Below are 17152 nucleotides of genomic sequence, written 5' to 3' on the forward strand. Positions count from 1 at the left end.
CATCATCCCTTTTCTAGATTTTGTTTTCTGTCTCTTTCTTCTTGCCCTCTGATGCCTTTGTTTATTTTCAGCTGTCTCACTGCTTGTGAATGAGCTGACTCTATGCAAATTGACCATTTTCAAAAGTATTTCTGCGTTAATAATGCATAAGCATGAATAAGTGTGAAAAAAGGTGTTTAGAATGTTGATACTTCCACTGATTTAGCGTGTACCTTAAATTTTGGATTGCTTTGCGAGATAGCTTCTCAAATACAATCCAATATAAAGTTGTGTGCGTGTTTGCATGCATGCATGAAAGGAGAACTAAAGAAATATTATTACTTGGCATCAGTTTAAACGTAGGGTCAGAGCATGGGTTTAAATATTGCAGTATTAACTCTCTGAGGGAGTTTTGTGTTTGTATTGAAAAAAGACAAAGAAATGAAGAGAGGGAGAGAGAAGGGCAGATATTATACTCATGGCGTACCATGGTTTGCCTCTCTACTCCAAATTATCATGGTCTTGAACTGATATGATAATGCTTCAAAAAGATGCGAGTATGCATGAACTGTGGATGAACTGTATCCTGTATGAACTAAGGTGGTAGGCCAGCCCAGCAGCCATTCCTGTTCCCTTGCTGGGTTATTCTCAAACTACACTGATGGTGATAATGATGAGTGTGTGTGTGGGGTGGGGTGGGGTAGGATCTTATATAGTGCAGGTACAAATATAACGTTGTTTTAATGCAGATTTAATCAAAGGAAACAAATCAAGTGTTTTTGTGTGCTTTTATGAGTGTATGTGTTTGATGCAAGTGGGGACAAATAGAGTAAGGACGGGGGGACTTGGTGAGACTGGGCTGGCAGGTGAGCAGACGTTTGCTCCAGGCTGCTATTCTTCCGTTTGATACAACAGGCTTTGTGGAACAGACATGATTTTTCTCTTTTTTCCTTTCACTATGTCTTTATTCCTCTCTCTCTAAAACTGTTACCGACTACATGTAATCTCTTTAGGGCTTTAATCATTTCTCACCTCAGATCTTGCCTTTCTTCTGGTTGTGTTTTTCTGAATAATTTTAGATTTGAACTACAGATTTTAATGCAGATGTTTGAAGAGGCAGTTGTACTGGATCAGACAGATAGGTGGCAGTGTACTGTCACGCTATGCAATACTCTGCATCATCCCCCTTTGCTCTCTGTCTATTAATCTGTCTATCTTACATTGTATGTAGTATAATATTTTTTATGTTATAACGAGTTATGGTTTGTATTTTTACATTCCTTGTCATCTTGATCTCCCTCTGTCACAGTGTTTCCATCACCCATCCACTCATACATCTTGATGGCTGTTCAGGCTATTTGTTCATTCATTCTATTTCCCTTATTTCCCCCTGCAGGTACTTCCTGCGTCCATGTTAAAATGTAGTGACACCAGGTACCTGTTAACATTTAGCTTTACTTTCCAGTTTAAGGTATTTAAAAGATCAAAAGGGATAGAAATTGTACCACTGCAAGCCAGTTAGAAAGGATGTGAGCAGATAAACACACACATACCCACAAATAAAGACACACAGAGACACAAACATACAATGTTTGCCCAGATCAATGTTGCAGCTCTTCAGGACTAGAGGGAGACAAGACACTAAGAGTCCATGTAAATAGATGGCTTTATCGTTGAACTGCCCACCTCTCCTTCTTTGTGATCTACAATTTTGGTCATCTGCTCAACTCTTAAACTACTGCTAATACTTCTGTTTCTTCTTGCTGTTCTTGTGCCTTCTTCTTCATATGCTTTCCTTAAATGGAAAAATAGACTGCATTAATCTATCGCTTTTCTTGTTTTGTTGACTACTCAGTGCCTTTACGCTTCAAGCCATTCACCCACTCATACAGCACTTATTAGTTCATACAGTGTTCACAGTGATTTTTCTCTATCACAAACACTCTCTCCAATGAAAGTGTCAGAGATAATGTGGGGTTCAGAATCTTGCCTAAGAGCACTTTGACATGTGGTCTTGGCAAGCTGACCCTCAAATTGGCAGACGACCACAAATGCCCTTATAATCAAGGAACAACTCGGAGTGTGTAGATGAGATAAAAAAAAAAATCCTGCTCCTTTAAGACACCTGGAGACTGATCGTCGTGTCTTCTTTTCTCATTCCCTTGCTTTTCTGTCTTTTTCTCACTTTGGTAATGATTGAGACAGCTCCACAGGCCTGCATAACCAGTCTAAGTGTGCATGTTTTTTTGAAAAACATGATGCACAGGTAAATTAAGTGTTATTTTTACCCATTAAGTGGCTGAATTTTGATTCTGGCAATGACAGTTCTGTCAGAGATCAATTTGGGGACTCCCTCCGTTATACTCCCTGCCTCTTAGAAATTTCTATGTGGGTTAGCAGACAGGTCCTGTGCTTTTGCAATCACAGCAGCTTCCTATCTTCCATGGTGTTATCAAGAAGAGTAGTTTTAAGCATGTAAATTTGTATTCATCTTATCAGGAGAGAGTAAAACTTACTCGTTTCTTTTTTTTTGACAGTGCAAATAGTTTTAATAATGATGTTTTTGAGCCAGTCTTATGTCCTCCTTCCCCTCAAGCCTCCCCCTGCTTTCAATCTCCACCATTCAACCTGAGAGCTGAGTGTCTGCCGTGCCCAAGTTTACCACATGTTTGCAGGGTCAGCCAGAGTAGCTGGGTGAGCGCCAACCTGCTGAAAGTGAAGGCCAAGGCAGGCCAGCGTTTGGTTTGACCAAAAACGAGACCTGGACTGACAGAGATGAGGCAGGGGTGGGGCTGCAGAGCTTGTATCCTGCAGATTAGAGTGATACACCATCTATACACACAGGATGGGCTTTTCAACATACCACTAACCTGGCCATGACTCCCTGAACTAGGGAAGTGTGTATGGGTCGTGTTCGAATGTGTGTGTCAGAAAGAAGCATATACACTTTTTTTCTCTGATGGGTAAAGGCAGCGTAAACTTTTCACCCCAATTTCTCATGTGATCCGACTAAAACTGCATTCCACAGAAAACCCATGCGCCTTCCACCTGTGTGAACATGTGTATGTGTGTACAACTTGTGTGTGTTTCTTGGCTAATAGCAGTGCAGTTCCTAGAGCAGTGGACTGTGGATTAAATCTAGTTAAAACCATTATTTGTCCTCTGGTCAATTTGAGGTCACTTTTTACGAAGCCATTTACTTGCTGTTGAATATGCTCCAGTCAAGTTATGGGAAGTTCTGTTGCTCCTCATTCTTCACTCTTCTAGGTTAACGTATACTATTCTGTTTTTGATAATGCTAATATTGTAGCAGTTATAAAGTAGTTTTAATGGTGTTCCTTGAGTTTGTTGCTTTGTCAAAAACTCTTGCAAGTGAATAAGCCTTGATGTTGGGAGCATATTTACCAGACCGTGTGTGTGGATGTGCCAATGTGCACTCAGTGTTTAGCAGTGTGCCACATCTTAAGCCCCTTATTCTTAGATAATTGTGCTGCAAGTCCTCAGCCTCCCCTTTAGCCTGAAAACCAAGCTCATTGCAGCCCCCAAAGAGCACCCCCACCTCAAACCCACCCACCCACCCACCCACACAGTAGAGAAAAAAAAATTCCCTAGTTGTCCTTGTGCATAAAAGTAGATTCTACTCTCTAACACCTTTTCAAATTAATATTTGTGATGGGCGCCATTCTGCCAACCCCAGTTTCTGTTCCCCGCTTTTGTTCCTGCGTTTGATGTAATGGAGGCAAGGACAAAGACGAGAGCAGGCAGAGTGTGTGAAAATGGTAGTTAAGTGGGCTTAAGGGCTCCTTCAGTACCTACTGAAAGGCCTGGACCCTGAATAGGACCCTCGCACTGCTAAGCTGTAGTGCAGTAAACAAGACAGGTCCAGCACAAAGGTGCGTCTCAAATGAGCACAAGCACCCTCGTCCTCTTTTTGCTCGCCCCAACCTCCCACCCGAATCTGACATCTGGCCAATCCCAAGATCTTACAGAGTCCTTACTCATTCCCTCCCCTTTATTCCCCCTTCATTTTTTTCCTCTCCCTCATATCTTTTCACTTGTTCTTTAGTGTCCCTCTGCACTCTCCTCTGGTGTATGTGTGTTTGTGTTTTGTTGTACCAGTGCTGGCTGGACAGCTTGCTCCCCCTAGCCAGTCTTGTCCCCAATGCTTGGGCGGTTCGGCTCTTTTGTTTGGTTAATTGCAATGAGTATTATGTACTAGTCTCTCGGAGGTCCACGAAAGACAATTAGACAATCCCAAGAATTTAATGAGACACCACCAGCTCCAATCCCCCATCCGCTGCTTTGAGAAACACCCCAGTCTCCATTGGCAGTGACTGTGATGTAGTGAGGAGGGGGGTTGTAATGCAGGTCGTCTGTCTGTGTCTGTTTGTGTGTTTACCAGATTGTTGGTCTGCCCATCAGAGAAATCGCCAGAGAGCAAAGACCCAGAGAGATAATATACAATGAAAAAGCTCAAAAGAAAATATTTTGTTTAGCTTTTAATTCTATATTTATATGGCACATTTCCAGGCCTCTTACACTGTGGGATTCTCATCTGAAGAATTGCTCCTGCTGGACAGGACAGACTTCCCGGGAATATCCATGTAATTATTAAGAGCGATTATCCTGCTCACCAGTGAAGGGACAGAGCACTTGACAGTGTCATCCCCAAAAGGAAGAGGGATGACTGGGGGGCCTGGGTGATGGACGAAAGCCTGGGTGGCCTTTTAAGGACTTCTCCCTACTCCTTTCTTTCAGTCTCTCTCTCTCTCTGTCTTCGATCTTTATTATTCCTCCCTTAGCGTTTCCTTCCTCTGTCTCTTTTTTTCTGTTATACATTCCATCATCACCTCTTAAGACCCCTCTGTGGATCATACCAAGATAAAGCCTTGAATGCCTTAAAACAGAGGATATATCCATAAGTGATTTATTACATTCCTCTTCACCTCATGTTGAGATTAATTAATAATATCACTTTGCCATTGTCAAGTAGCTGTAATTCACAATCTTAAAACCTACACTTGTACTACGTAATAAAGGGAGGTGTCTTTTTTCCTTAAATTCCTTTTGTTGTTCTCTTCTCTCCTCTGTTCTTTCTCTCACTCTGTCATTCCAGTGCTTTTTTCCTTTTTTTTTCTCCCTGGCTAATCACGGTGTTACAACAAAAGACGGGGCTCCATTATTGCATGTGTCCGTCCCAGAAGAAAGGAAATGAGAACGGGACAGAGGGTGGCCGTGGCCTGACACCGCACAATTAATCTTCCAGTAAAGCCTTGTCAGGCAGAAACGGACACAAATGGATCACTCCCATTAACTGTGAGAGTGTAGGTAAGGGCTTTAACAAGCGTTTACTAGAGTCCATTTTCTCACTAATGAAGAGGGGGAATACACGACCTCCCAGCCAAATCTGCCAGATTGCACTTAAAGGCCTGGATGGAGGAGAAGAGGAATGAGGAAGAAGAAGCTGAAGAGGATAGAAGATTAGAATATGTGGGCATGGATTAAAAGCTATGCTCTCAGTGTTGACATATTGCATCGTGGATGTTGTGAGGTTAAGGCTGGGATCACCTTACCCAGATTTTTGTCTCAAGTGTTGGTTGAGCCCAGGTGAGGACTTTGATTCCAAGGTGGGATATAGGCAAAGTTTGAGCCGCATTCTCTTTTCCAATTTTTGTGATGGCTATTCATACACAAGACCACACTATTGTTGCAGTCTTTGACACCCTACTCTCTGGAGAAAGACAGAGAGCCACTACAGTAGGTGTCATCTCATACTGTGGATTTGCATCTATGCACTATGTTTTAAACATGTGTCTGACACTCTCTCGAGCTGTCATGTCTATGGACAGGGTTCTGTCCTCAAAGCCCTGAAACCTGCTGGCACCGTGGCATGGCTCTTGCAGATGTCTCAGCATCACAACCACAGTCCCAGAGGGGGGTATATGTGTTGTTTTGTATACATGTGTGTGTGTTTGTATCTAAGAGTTAGCAGGAGAGACTTTCATGTTGAATTTCTAATGTATGCCGTCCCTTCTCCCTTGACACAAGTTGGATGGGCAAGTGATGTTTTTTGAAAAGCTTCATGATAATAAGAGATGTGCTTGAAATACTTCAAAGATCAAGTGGCATAGTGCAATTTATCACTTCCTCTCCTGATGTCAAACTGTTTGAGTTTAAGTCAATAAACATGCAATCAGATTACAGAATCACAGGACTCCAGAAACACTAAAAATGGGATTTCAGCATTTTATTTTTCAGTTATTTATTATTATTTTTATTTAGTTTTTATTCAGCCAAAGTGGGTCTTTCTAAGTTGATGTCGATACATGATGTCTCCTCACTCGCAACAGCCATGTACAAAACTCTTTATTGATAAGATGTTCGTGTAATTGCTATTGAGGCCATAATATCACTGGATGTGTGCATTTGGCTGCTGTTTTCCCTCGTTGTTGCAGCTGTTAACAATAAAGCCAGTTTCCTGACTGCAGCCACATCAGTGGAACTTGTGACACTAAGATATAGCAGCACACACTGACCCAAGTGATGCCAGAAAGTGAGTAAGACATGAAGAGGAAGAGAGGCACGGCCAAACCCATTGGTCTATTATCACCGGTCTTTATGTTTCACAGGCTCCCTGGGGAAACTATAAGAGGAGAGGTAGAATTCGCCTTCCTCCTCCAAGACACCACTCTGCCCCGTCTTTCCTATCACTCTCGCGCCACAGCAACCATCCTCTTCCACCCGCCCCACACCCCAAACATTTTTAATTATATCTTCTCCCAAGTAGTGCGGCTCAGTAACCAAGGAGCTGACATTGATGCATGTGCTGATAAATCCGCAAACACTGGAAACAAGATTAACAAAGATTTTGAGGAAAGGGTGACAGCTAATTTTGCACAATGGTCGGTGCCTCATTCGAGAGTGATGTTTTTGATAGAGGAAGCCACGCCTGAGAATTCATGCTTGACGAAGGGGAGGGGGATTCAAAGATAGCTGTACGAGTTTCGCGGCATTTGCACTTTTTAAATTGTTTCTTTCTTTTTTCTTTTTTTTTGAGTTGTTTTCCTCTGTTCCTTACTCTGCTTATATGTCCGTGGTCTTTCATCACAGCTACTGAGCATCTTGTCCTTATGGTTTTTTTTATATATAGTCTATAATGCACCCTAAATATCACATACCACATATATGCTGAACATAATTATTTTGACTTATTAATGAGCTAATATCATGCCCAGAAAATGCCACATCAATACTTGTGAAAAGGCAGCATTTTGCCTTTCTGTGTGCACATGTGTGTGTTTTTACCAGTCTAATCAGTGTGATCTAATCAGCAGTGTGTATTGTGGAGTCTGTGACATGCCACTCCAGGCCTATGGTCCTGTCGCTGAACTGATTCTCAACCCACAGAGATACCGATACACACTCCTCTGAGAAAGATATCAGGCTGCCTCATCACCCATAACTACACAGACACACGTACACACACACACACACACACACACACACACACACACACACACACACACACACGCGCACACACCCACACACACTATCGAATCAGAATGCGATAACAATCATACTTCCACAGCTGATTCCCTATTTTCTCATCGAAGGAGCCACCCCACCCCACCTCCTTTTATTTCTCTTTCTTCCCTCTCAAGCCAATTTCAGCTCTATACAGTAGAAACATTCTGTAGATTTCTTTTGTTCTTCTTCCTTTTCCTCTTTCGTTTTTTCCACACCTTTCTCAACCCTTTTCCCTGTCTATGTGATGTCTCCCCTCTCAGAATCTCCTCTCCTGTCTATCTGTAGGCAGCGGACAGATTCTTTCTTTTTTCTTTGTCAGTTTCTCCTTCTCTCTCCTCGTCTCTCTCTAGCTCTCTTTTTCATCTGCCTCCCCCCTCCATCTGCTTTTGCTTTTGTTTGCCTGGCCCCTCTCCCATCCCAACTTAAAAATGAGGAATGCGTTGTGACCCTGACCTCCATAGGCCCTGCAACCACCTCCGACCCCTCCAGGTGACCCCAAGTCCCTGTTTTGACAGCTTGATTAATTACCCAGTGTTATGATTTATGAGAAAAGCTGTATGTAAAAATAATAGACAACAGGTGGTCTTTAAAAAAAGTAGTGTATTTGAAAGGGCTTCTAGTGATGCTTGTGATGGAGGTGGGGTTGAGGGTGGTCTGTGTGTGAGAAAGAGCTGAGGGGAAAGATATGCAAAGTTTCTATGGTTAATTGCTTTCAACCTGTTTTTTTCAGGCTACTTTGGGTTAATAAGAAACTGTGTCTCTATCCCTGCGTGGTTTCCTTAGTTGCCAAAGCATGAATTCTTCCATGTGTATTTGGCTGTATGGTGAGAGGATGAGTGGGATTACAACATGCAGCTCCATGTGTATGCTCCTAGGCATGAACTCTGCCATGTGGTAATGGCCAAGTGGAAATTGTGGTTGAATACAGACATACATGCATACACACACACACACACACACACACACACGAATATACTATATTCTCTGTCATCTCTCCTCTGGGTTACATGCAGTGAAAATAATCAGAGTAAATGGCAGGGCAGATCAGCCATAGTGTTTACCCTTCACACTTCAAACACAGCTTGTGATTGGCTGTAGCGACCTCCACTGACTCACGGACCTGTGGTGCACCTTCAGTTAGAGAAAGGTCAAGCTTTTGGACAGTGTGTGTCTGTGTTTTTTAGTGTGGCTGTGGATTTGTTTGCTGTTACTGCAGTCTTCAGGTTTGTCGCTTATTGTAGCCTGTCATGCTCTTACAGAACACAATATCACAGCAAATAGAAGTGCATATTTTACACAGCTAAGATAGGAAACTTTACCTTGTGAGAGGTCAAACGTTACATGAAATATTACATGCACCCCACATAGCAACAATGGCAGGACCACCAGTTCCTTCCTTCGTTGTCCCTTCGAGGTCACAGTAACAGGGCAGGGGTGAAGGGACTTCTCTTTGACCTTTGGTCTATTGACATCAGTGGTCCAGTGATGTTCAGTAAGATTAATATGCTAGGCGTAACGGCATAGTCTCATTATTTACATATTGCTGATCATTGGTAGATGACATCCAGTGCAATACACATACATTTTTTAAATACATCTGAGCAGTCAAATATTGATTTATAAATGTGCTTTTTTATTACTTTGTTACATTATTATTTGTTTTCTTAAAATACAAAAGATGCAATCATGGAATGACACGTGCATGGTTTTACTTAAATATTTCTTTCGAATCTACCACAAATCTACCATCTACCATTCCCTACATTGTGTTTGTGTTATTCTTCCATGGTGAGTCTGTGCATGTACGTGCATCTGTACTGTATTGTGTATCAACACAACGACTACTTGTCCAGATGGTGAAGTTGAAATATTTGACAGCAATCTTTAAGAACTCACATGGTGGAATTTCTTTACCTCTGTCAAACTGAATGGCAGATGATTTTGTTTGTTTTGTTTTGTTTGTTCAGTTTTGTTTAGTTTAATCATTATCATGTTATATGAGAGATGGATATTGTAGCTTCACTACAGATGGCTTCTATTCTTCTATATACGTTTATGTTTTCAATTGCGTAGGAATTTTTTTTGTCTCTTTTTAAATCAACATCATCTTCTTTCAGTATTAAATTCCTTCCTCTCGAGGCTAAGTGAACTATGTGTTTCTTCTATCTGTGCACCTGTATTAGTGGCCTTTAGGACAAGATTGCATCCCTATTTTTGTAGCCTATCTGCCCTTCCCTCTCTGCTCACCTCTCACCCTGATTTATACATTAAATAGTTATGCAGCAGGGAAGGGAGGCACCTATCATTCTATGATCTATATCTCTATGTGCCCACATTAAAAATACATGTGTATGCTTTGGGGAGACAATATAGAATATATAAATCAAAATGCTAACGGCATCGGTGTAAGCCTGCTGTATTTATTTCCCCATAGCTTTCCCACTGTGGGCTGAGGACTCTTTTTTTCGATTTTTCCCTTTTTCAAAGGTTTTGTTGGCTCTAGTGGCCTTTATTTGAAAGTAGCTCGACATGGAGAGAGCGGCGCAAAGGCCTACAGGCCGGAATCGAACCCGGGATGGCTGCGACGGGGCAACGAGCCATCATACATGGGTTGCCTGCTCATCCCAGTGAGCTTAACTGCGGGCCCAAGGACTCTTCTTACCTGGTGTATTTCTTTCCATGTGGCAAGCACTGGTTTGATGCTCTAACATTAAAGTATATAGGAAAAATCAATTTTGTTGCCCAAACAACTGTGCAGGCTAAAGCAGGAATCTTCTCGTGTTCTAGTTAATTTTTTTTAGACAATTTGTGAAATTGTTAAGATATAATAAGGTGAAAGGTTATAATCAAACTTTGGGAAATAACTGGATGACTTCTAAATGGTTTTGAAGCCTATTACACATGTGGTGAGCCAGCTCAAAACTCTGTCTGTATAGGTGAGTTAACATTCACGGTCGTGTATGTTCCTATGGCATGCTCTTCTGTTAAAGAAAAAAAAAAGTTGACAAATGACTTGTGTAACATTTACTTGCACAATCGATAGCTCTGACAATTTCCACCTGGACGGTGATTAATGCTGCATCCACCCCCAATCTAGAAGCCCCCACCCCCAACTCTACACCTCCCTCCGCGCATGTCGTGCTGGGAGCAGATGAAGCAGGCCTCAAGACTCTGTTCGTGTCAATATATGTGTGTGTGTGTGTGTGTGTGTGTGTGTGTGTGTGTGTGTTTGTGCATTATTGTACCGATGCCTGTCTAGACACTCAGATCAACCATTGAGCATAGGTAGTGGCTGAACAAGTTCACAGGCACTAAGTGTCTGAAACAACTGACATGCAAACTTGTTTCGGCATTTCACTGAGTGTGTTACTCAACAATGTCTCTGTTACTGTTTTATGTGTTACTCTTTAACAAATGCGTTGAAAATAGTCAGGGTGTGAGGACCAAGACAAGAAGAGAGATCTCGAAAGTGAAACGGAGGGGAAATATAAATGTAAGCTTGAAAAGAAGCTGAGGCATGAGGGATCAGAAGCTGTGTTCTCCTCACTTTCCCCACCCCACTGCTTCACTTTGAACTCATTTATAAATATTCAGCTGCACAGATAAACAATATCCAAATGAGCCCAGGCATCCAAGCCAAGGTTAAAAACTCTGCTTCTTATTACAGACACAACTTGACTAGCTCAAAAGGTTAGTTTCGTATTCTGACCTAAACTATTTATGCTCATTAAGATCAAGAAAAAGAGAATCATTACCACAGAGTTATTTACTTTGGCCAAATTAGTGAGTGCCTACATTAGTTCCAGCAAACAGCATAAAGTGTCTTTGAACTTGATGTATAATATAGAGAGACTCATTGATACATTACATGTACTTTTTATTAGAGGAGAAAACCCATGCAGTAGGTTATCAGTTCAAAAATGAACTCAGCCAGTGAGATAAATCTCCTGTTTGTCTTCATTTGAATGTGCAAATATTAGTCTTAGCTATATATGTGATTCCTTAAATTTACAGGAATGTGGGGTTAAGCAGGAGACATTTGTTCTCTGATTGTACTGAATTGTAATTTGTGACAATTAAGGAGAACTACAACTTAGCTTGTGTTCTAATCCTAGTCTATTATCGTGTTGTGAAATCACATTTTGTAACATTTAGTTCCTCACTTCAAGTAATTGCATGGTTCTTTAGCTATGCTAGTTATCAAGAAGATGATTGATTTTGGCTGACAGACTGTTGACAATCCTGTCTCATCCACTCTCTCATCACCTCAAAGATCCACATGTCTTTTCATAACCCCTGTGGTACAGTAAGCACTCTCCCATCCCGCTGCACTCTATGTAACATAGCTGTGTGTTTGGTAGTTACGGGGGGTCTCAGACTGGTGCTGTGTTAAAATGAGGAAAGGGGCACCATGACTTAATCTGACAGTACTGTGCGAAGTGTGTGGTATCTCGGCCTCAGAGACACGGGTGTGGGGAAAAGAGAGATGGAAAAAAGAGGGGAATCCATGGATAAAAGAGGCACTGCATGCAAAGTTAGCTCACATAGAGGCTGAGACAGACAAGGTCACACAAAGCAGGGTGGCCCTGACAGAGAATGAGAGCGAACACGAGTTTGTGCTCGTTATTATAGTATTTACCTTCTCCTTCAGATCCTTCATACCTCTTTATTCAGAGTCAGTATCTCTTCTGTCTCCATTGTCGCTATCCTACCTGTAAACAGTTTTGTTTTTTGTTTTTCGTTGTCATCTTAGTCACAAGGAAGTATATCTCTAACACCAAAAGTTTGCTCTCTTCCTCCTTGCATCATCCTGTTATTTGGTAGACTCTGCTGGTTAAATCTTTCTGTTTGGCAGTCAAGAATTTAAACAATCTGGGAGTCGCATGTTGCTGAAACAAGTGTGTTTAGCAAAGGCTGAGAAAAGGTAGCAGAACAGTCTTCTGACTGAAAACAAAAAAGCAAGCTGCCTTAGAACCAATTTTAGTGAGATGGAAATGCATGGACACAGATAAATAAATGATGTAGAATAGAAATGCAAAGGGAAGAAGGACATTTTGTGCTCCTATTCAAGAAACAATATGCATACAACATATACAACCTCCAATTCACCCAACCACACTATCCACTTTCCTCACTGCATGCATCCGTGACCACTATCAGCCATGCTTTGTACCTGTCAAGTGCTGTCCTTTTCCTTGTGCCCAGAGCCCTGCTTCACTACATGAGAGCTCTCACATCAAAGCTTCATGGAGCTCCACACGCGCAGATGAAACACCCTCTCATTTGAGCCGCCTCTGTCCCCTGCTCCTGCACATTAGACACATTTCATTTCATTACGCCGCCACTGGAAAAATAGAGGTGCTGCTGTCTTAAAGGGACATCTTATTTACTCTCACTCATACTTGTGTACTCATCCACTTGTGGATACACAGAGGCACACACACACAAATGCTTCCTATTGTCTTTTTAGAAAATACGGCTAGACAGGAAAGTTGTGGTGGATGAACAACAGCAGTGTTTGACCAATAGATACATTAGGACCACAACAGTGCATTGACAGTGATGTTGGGACAGCTCAATATGTTTTTAGTTTTGTAATAATAATAAAATAATAATGTGTAATGTGGCATTCATATGACATGTTATAGTTTTCTTTCTGTTATTTCCATCTTTCTTTGGACATAGGAGAGATCATTTGGTGTTTTATAGAACTTAGCAATGCTACATGTTAAAAGACAATAGTGGAAAGATTTAACCGTGATGACAAGACAAGCCTTGGTTTCCGTGGCAGCGGCAGTCTTTGTTGTGCTATCTAGTGTGGGACAGGCCGACAAAGGAGAGCTAAGGAGCAACCAGAACAGGGTGATGAGAGTCGGGGTCGGGGTGTTCCCCCTTAGAGGGGCCGGGATGACCCTCTTGACCGCTGGCCCCAGGGCAGGGACTCAGTGTGGTAGTGGCACAGGGGCATCCATAGGGCATGGGAAGAGACTTAGCCTGCATACTGCAGCAGAAAGACAAGATTGACCTAACGCTAAAGGACCATGTGTGTCTATTTCATGTGAGACAGTGTGTGTGTATAGGACAAAGGCGGTGTTAGCAATGCTAGCAATGTGTGTGAGGGAGATTTAGTGATATAAAAAGCAGGGTGACCCAAAGTTTGCACTGGACATCTGTGTAACATTCACATTTTGACAGCACGTCACAACAACAAAGATGAGATTTAGTTTTTTTTTTCATTTTCGTGGGGGTGGGGTCTCTAGCTAACTGTTAGCTAGAGATACAACTGACCCAGCAGATGGATGTTTGACAGATATATTTAGCTGCAAGGGAAGAAAAAAAAGTGCGTATTATGATATTGAAGAAAAGGTTGGTGGGAGATATTTGAAAAGATGGAACAGCTCACTTTTTAAATCTGAAAAAAAAAAAATTTATATAGTTTTCCTAATTTTTCTTAATCTTTTGTGATATTTTTCATACAAATTTGTGATGAACAATTGGAAAATCACACTATGACTATTTCTGGTAGTGGTAATTCATCAGTGTTTTGCATGCAAATAAAAGAGTATAATAATACTTCAGTTCAGGTTAAAATTGTGCAAAAACATGAATGAAAAATGCTCAGTCCAGTTCACACAGAACAATACGAACAGGAAGTGACCAGACATAAAGACCAGGGTTGTCCTGACATCAGTGCAGACCTCTGTGTGTTCAAATGAATGATGGTTTCCGACATAGAGGTGAACTTGCTGGCCATACTCTTCCAGACTAAGTGCGCCAGCGACAGTGGTTGCCTTCACAGCAATGTTCTTCTGGGTGACTGGATAGCTGAAAGGGTTAGCACTGTTAGGTTTGTGTGGTGTATTTTCCTTTCTAAGGAAAGGGCTATAGGCCACTCAAGGTTAGTATAAGGACCCGGAAGGTTTGGAATTTGGCCACTTGAGGTTTGCGTTAGTGTGCTTAAGTCTGGCGAGAGTTGTTTACCAGTATGGGTAAGAATCAGACTAAACGTGGTTTTAGGCCATAAGGTTTACATAAGAACTTGTCCACCAGTGATGAGAAAGCATTCAATTTTGTACTCATAAGTCGATTCACGATAAAGGCAAAATGCACAGAAGATTGTCTGAGGTGTGAGCAGCACTAATACAATTCCATGCTACAACTTTGCCATTGGTTCTGTTTCTTTATTGATTATTATTTTTGACATTGCGAAAAGAGGCTTGATTCTGCTTTAACATTAAAGATGTGGTAATGATCTTCTGAAATATTTTGTAAAGTGGCCCTCACATTTTGCCCATCCACTCAACATATAGTACTTGAAAATGCACTTCTTTTTCTTTGAAAATTCTCTTTATTAGCTTCGAATTATGGCTTTTCCACTAGCTCAGCCGGTCTTGTCAGTTATATTATTAGCCTGCCACCAGTGGGCAGTGGCACAAAGCTGGTGTGCATAGGGCTGAAGTTCCACTCACTGTCTTTCCTTCATTTTCTATCTATGTTTGTCTTTTTACGTATTTTACTGTTCATCCATATCTGATTTTCTGCCTCCATGTTCTCTGCTTTCTTCTATTCTCATCTACTATTTCAATTTCCATCTATTTCTTTTGCATCTGGCAATTTCTCTGTTGGAAAGCGTGTGTGTGTCTTAACTTTGATACTCGTGTGCATGTGCCTCTATGATGTCAAAAGGCTTCATTAAGTCTTCATATTAGATCCACATCCAACTTCACTTCTGCTGTACAAACGCAGAGTCTAATACAAATCCACAAATGTAAAATACTATTCCATAGAATTACAATGTCAGCAGTCATGTGCCCCCCCTCTTAATTGTAAATCAATTGCAGTGCTTTGGAATAGAAAAAAAAAAGAACAAAAAAGTTATTGAAAGATAAAATAATAATTTCTGATTCGATTTATTTTTTGAAAATTTGTCAATTATAAATAAATGCTTAAAATTGTAATAAATGGCAAGTAGTTTATGTCGACTTTAAAGATATATATTTTTTTAGATTTATTCTATTTATATTTAATAAGTTTTTACAAAACAAACATTTAGGAGAAGGACAACCCTGACTGAAATTGACAGGGAGTGAAAATGAGACAATTTTTACAGTATTAATAAGTGAGAAAGTGTCATTTGGCTGTTAGTGCCATTTTGCCATTGTCACCACACAGCAAGTGCTAAGGGAAAGGGTGTATGGCAGGTTTGATGTCAGTAGGCACAGGAGGGACACACACACATGCTGTGTCAACGGAAGACAAGCACATTGTGTTAACACTTATTAAGGAAGAGAAGATGTGCCGCGAAGAGAAGACACCGTGTGTGATGAAGATTTGCAGAGGAAGCTGTGCAACACAGATCGTTTTAATTCCCTCTCTCATCTCTTAAAGGTCTCTTTGTCATTTCTGTTTCCTTGCTTACTTCTTGTGTGTTTTTTTTTAATGCTTGTGTTTGTATACGTTTGTACAGGCGTTCATCCATAACTTTGAGTCTTTTGGTATATGTGTATTCACAAAAGGGGTTGTGTGTAAAAAGGACAGCCAAAGTGAAACAGGAATCCATCCATTTCCTCCTTTTTTTTCTGAGTGCTTGGGACAATAAACAGAGTTAATTAGAATCGCTTCAAAGTTGAAAAAGTCACTCGGCTGGAGGAGACCTTCCTCTTTACCACAATAGACTTTCCTACTTCTATTCTCTGTCATTTTTTTTTACTTACATCTCTCTCTTTTTTAAAAAACAGATTTTCACTTTTCCGCTTCTATAATAATCTGAATGTGATTGCATGAGAAGCTTTTTAATTTTTTTTAGATTTGTTAGGCACTTTTTTGTCTCATCTCGTGTGCTGACTATAGAAGTCTGAAGTTATTCACAGCAAATAAATGCAGCCAGATATGTATGCATTTGCTGCTAACTCTCTCGCTGTGCGATGGTGGGATCGATTGGGTTTGATATTAAGTGACACATGGCCTTTGGAGTCACTAAATGCTACTCACTGACTGAAACCACCATCTCTGAATTCCAATCGGCCATTTACCTCTGAGGCTCGTACCCACAGTGACAGAGTCTTCTTTACCTCTTTCACTCCCATTTATTTCAGTCTGTATTTGCTTTTTATTTCCCCCAGTCATACAACGGTCTGTCTTTTAGATATTGTGATGATATATTTTCCTCAGTGATGTATCTGCCAACCCTTTGTGTTATGTTTCTGATTCACTTTAATGAAATAAAGATTATAATCTGTTGTTACTTTAGCTTCTATCACCATAAACTCAAGTTTGATAAACTTTCGATGGCTAACAAAGTAACCTCTCAGACACAAAAGGTCTCAAACATCTCTTTGGTACTTCAGACATACATACTGTATCGGTCCATCCACCTGTAAAAATGAATCTGTTTCATTGATATTCATTTTAAGAAAGGTGTAGATTTACACACTTAGGTACGCTCTCTACATTGTCCCTGTGACCTGTTTTTAATATTTTTTTGTAATTAAAACAATGTTAATAGAAGCGATAAAAAATAAGTTGCACTACATGTAAGTTGTACCCCACGAGAGTGACAATATGAAATATCCGACCATTTTAACTCGATATGAACAGCAGCTAATGTCATGGCTCTAATACACAAACATGTATTTCGCATCTGTTT

At 40.8% G+C, this 17152-nt stretch overlaps 1 protein-coding gene across 2 annotated transcripts in view; it reads left to right on the forward strand.

Moving 5' to 3' along the window:
• The window catches only part of arb2a (ARB2 cotranscriptional regulator A), a 156619-nt gene that overhangs the window by 41926 nt on the left and 97541 nt on the right, over positions 1-17152 (forward strand). The window lies entirely within an intron of this gene.

This window comes from Odontesthes bonariensis, chromosome 6, assembly GCF_027942865.1.
Source record: "Odontesthes bonariensis isolate fOdoBon6 chromosome 6, fOdoBon6.hap1, whole genome shotgun sequence".
Lineage (NCBI taxonomy): Eukaryota > Metazoa > Chordata > Actinopteri > Atheriniformes > Atherinopsidae > Odontesthes > Odontesthes bonariensis.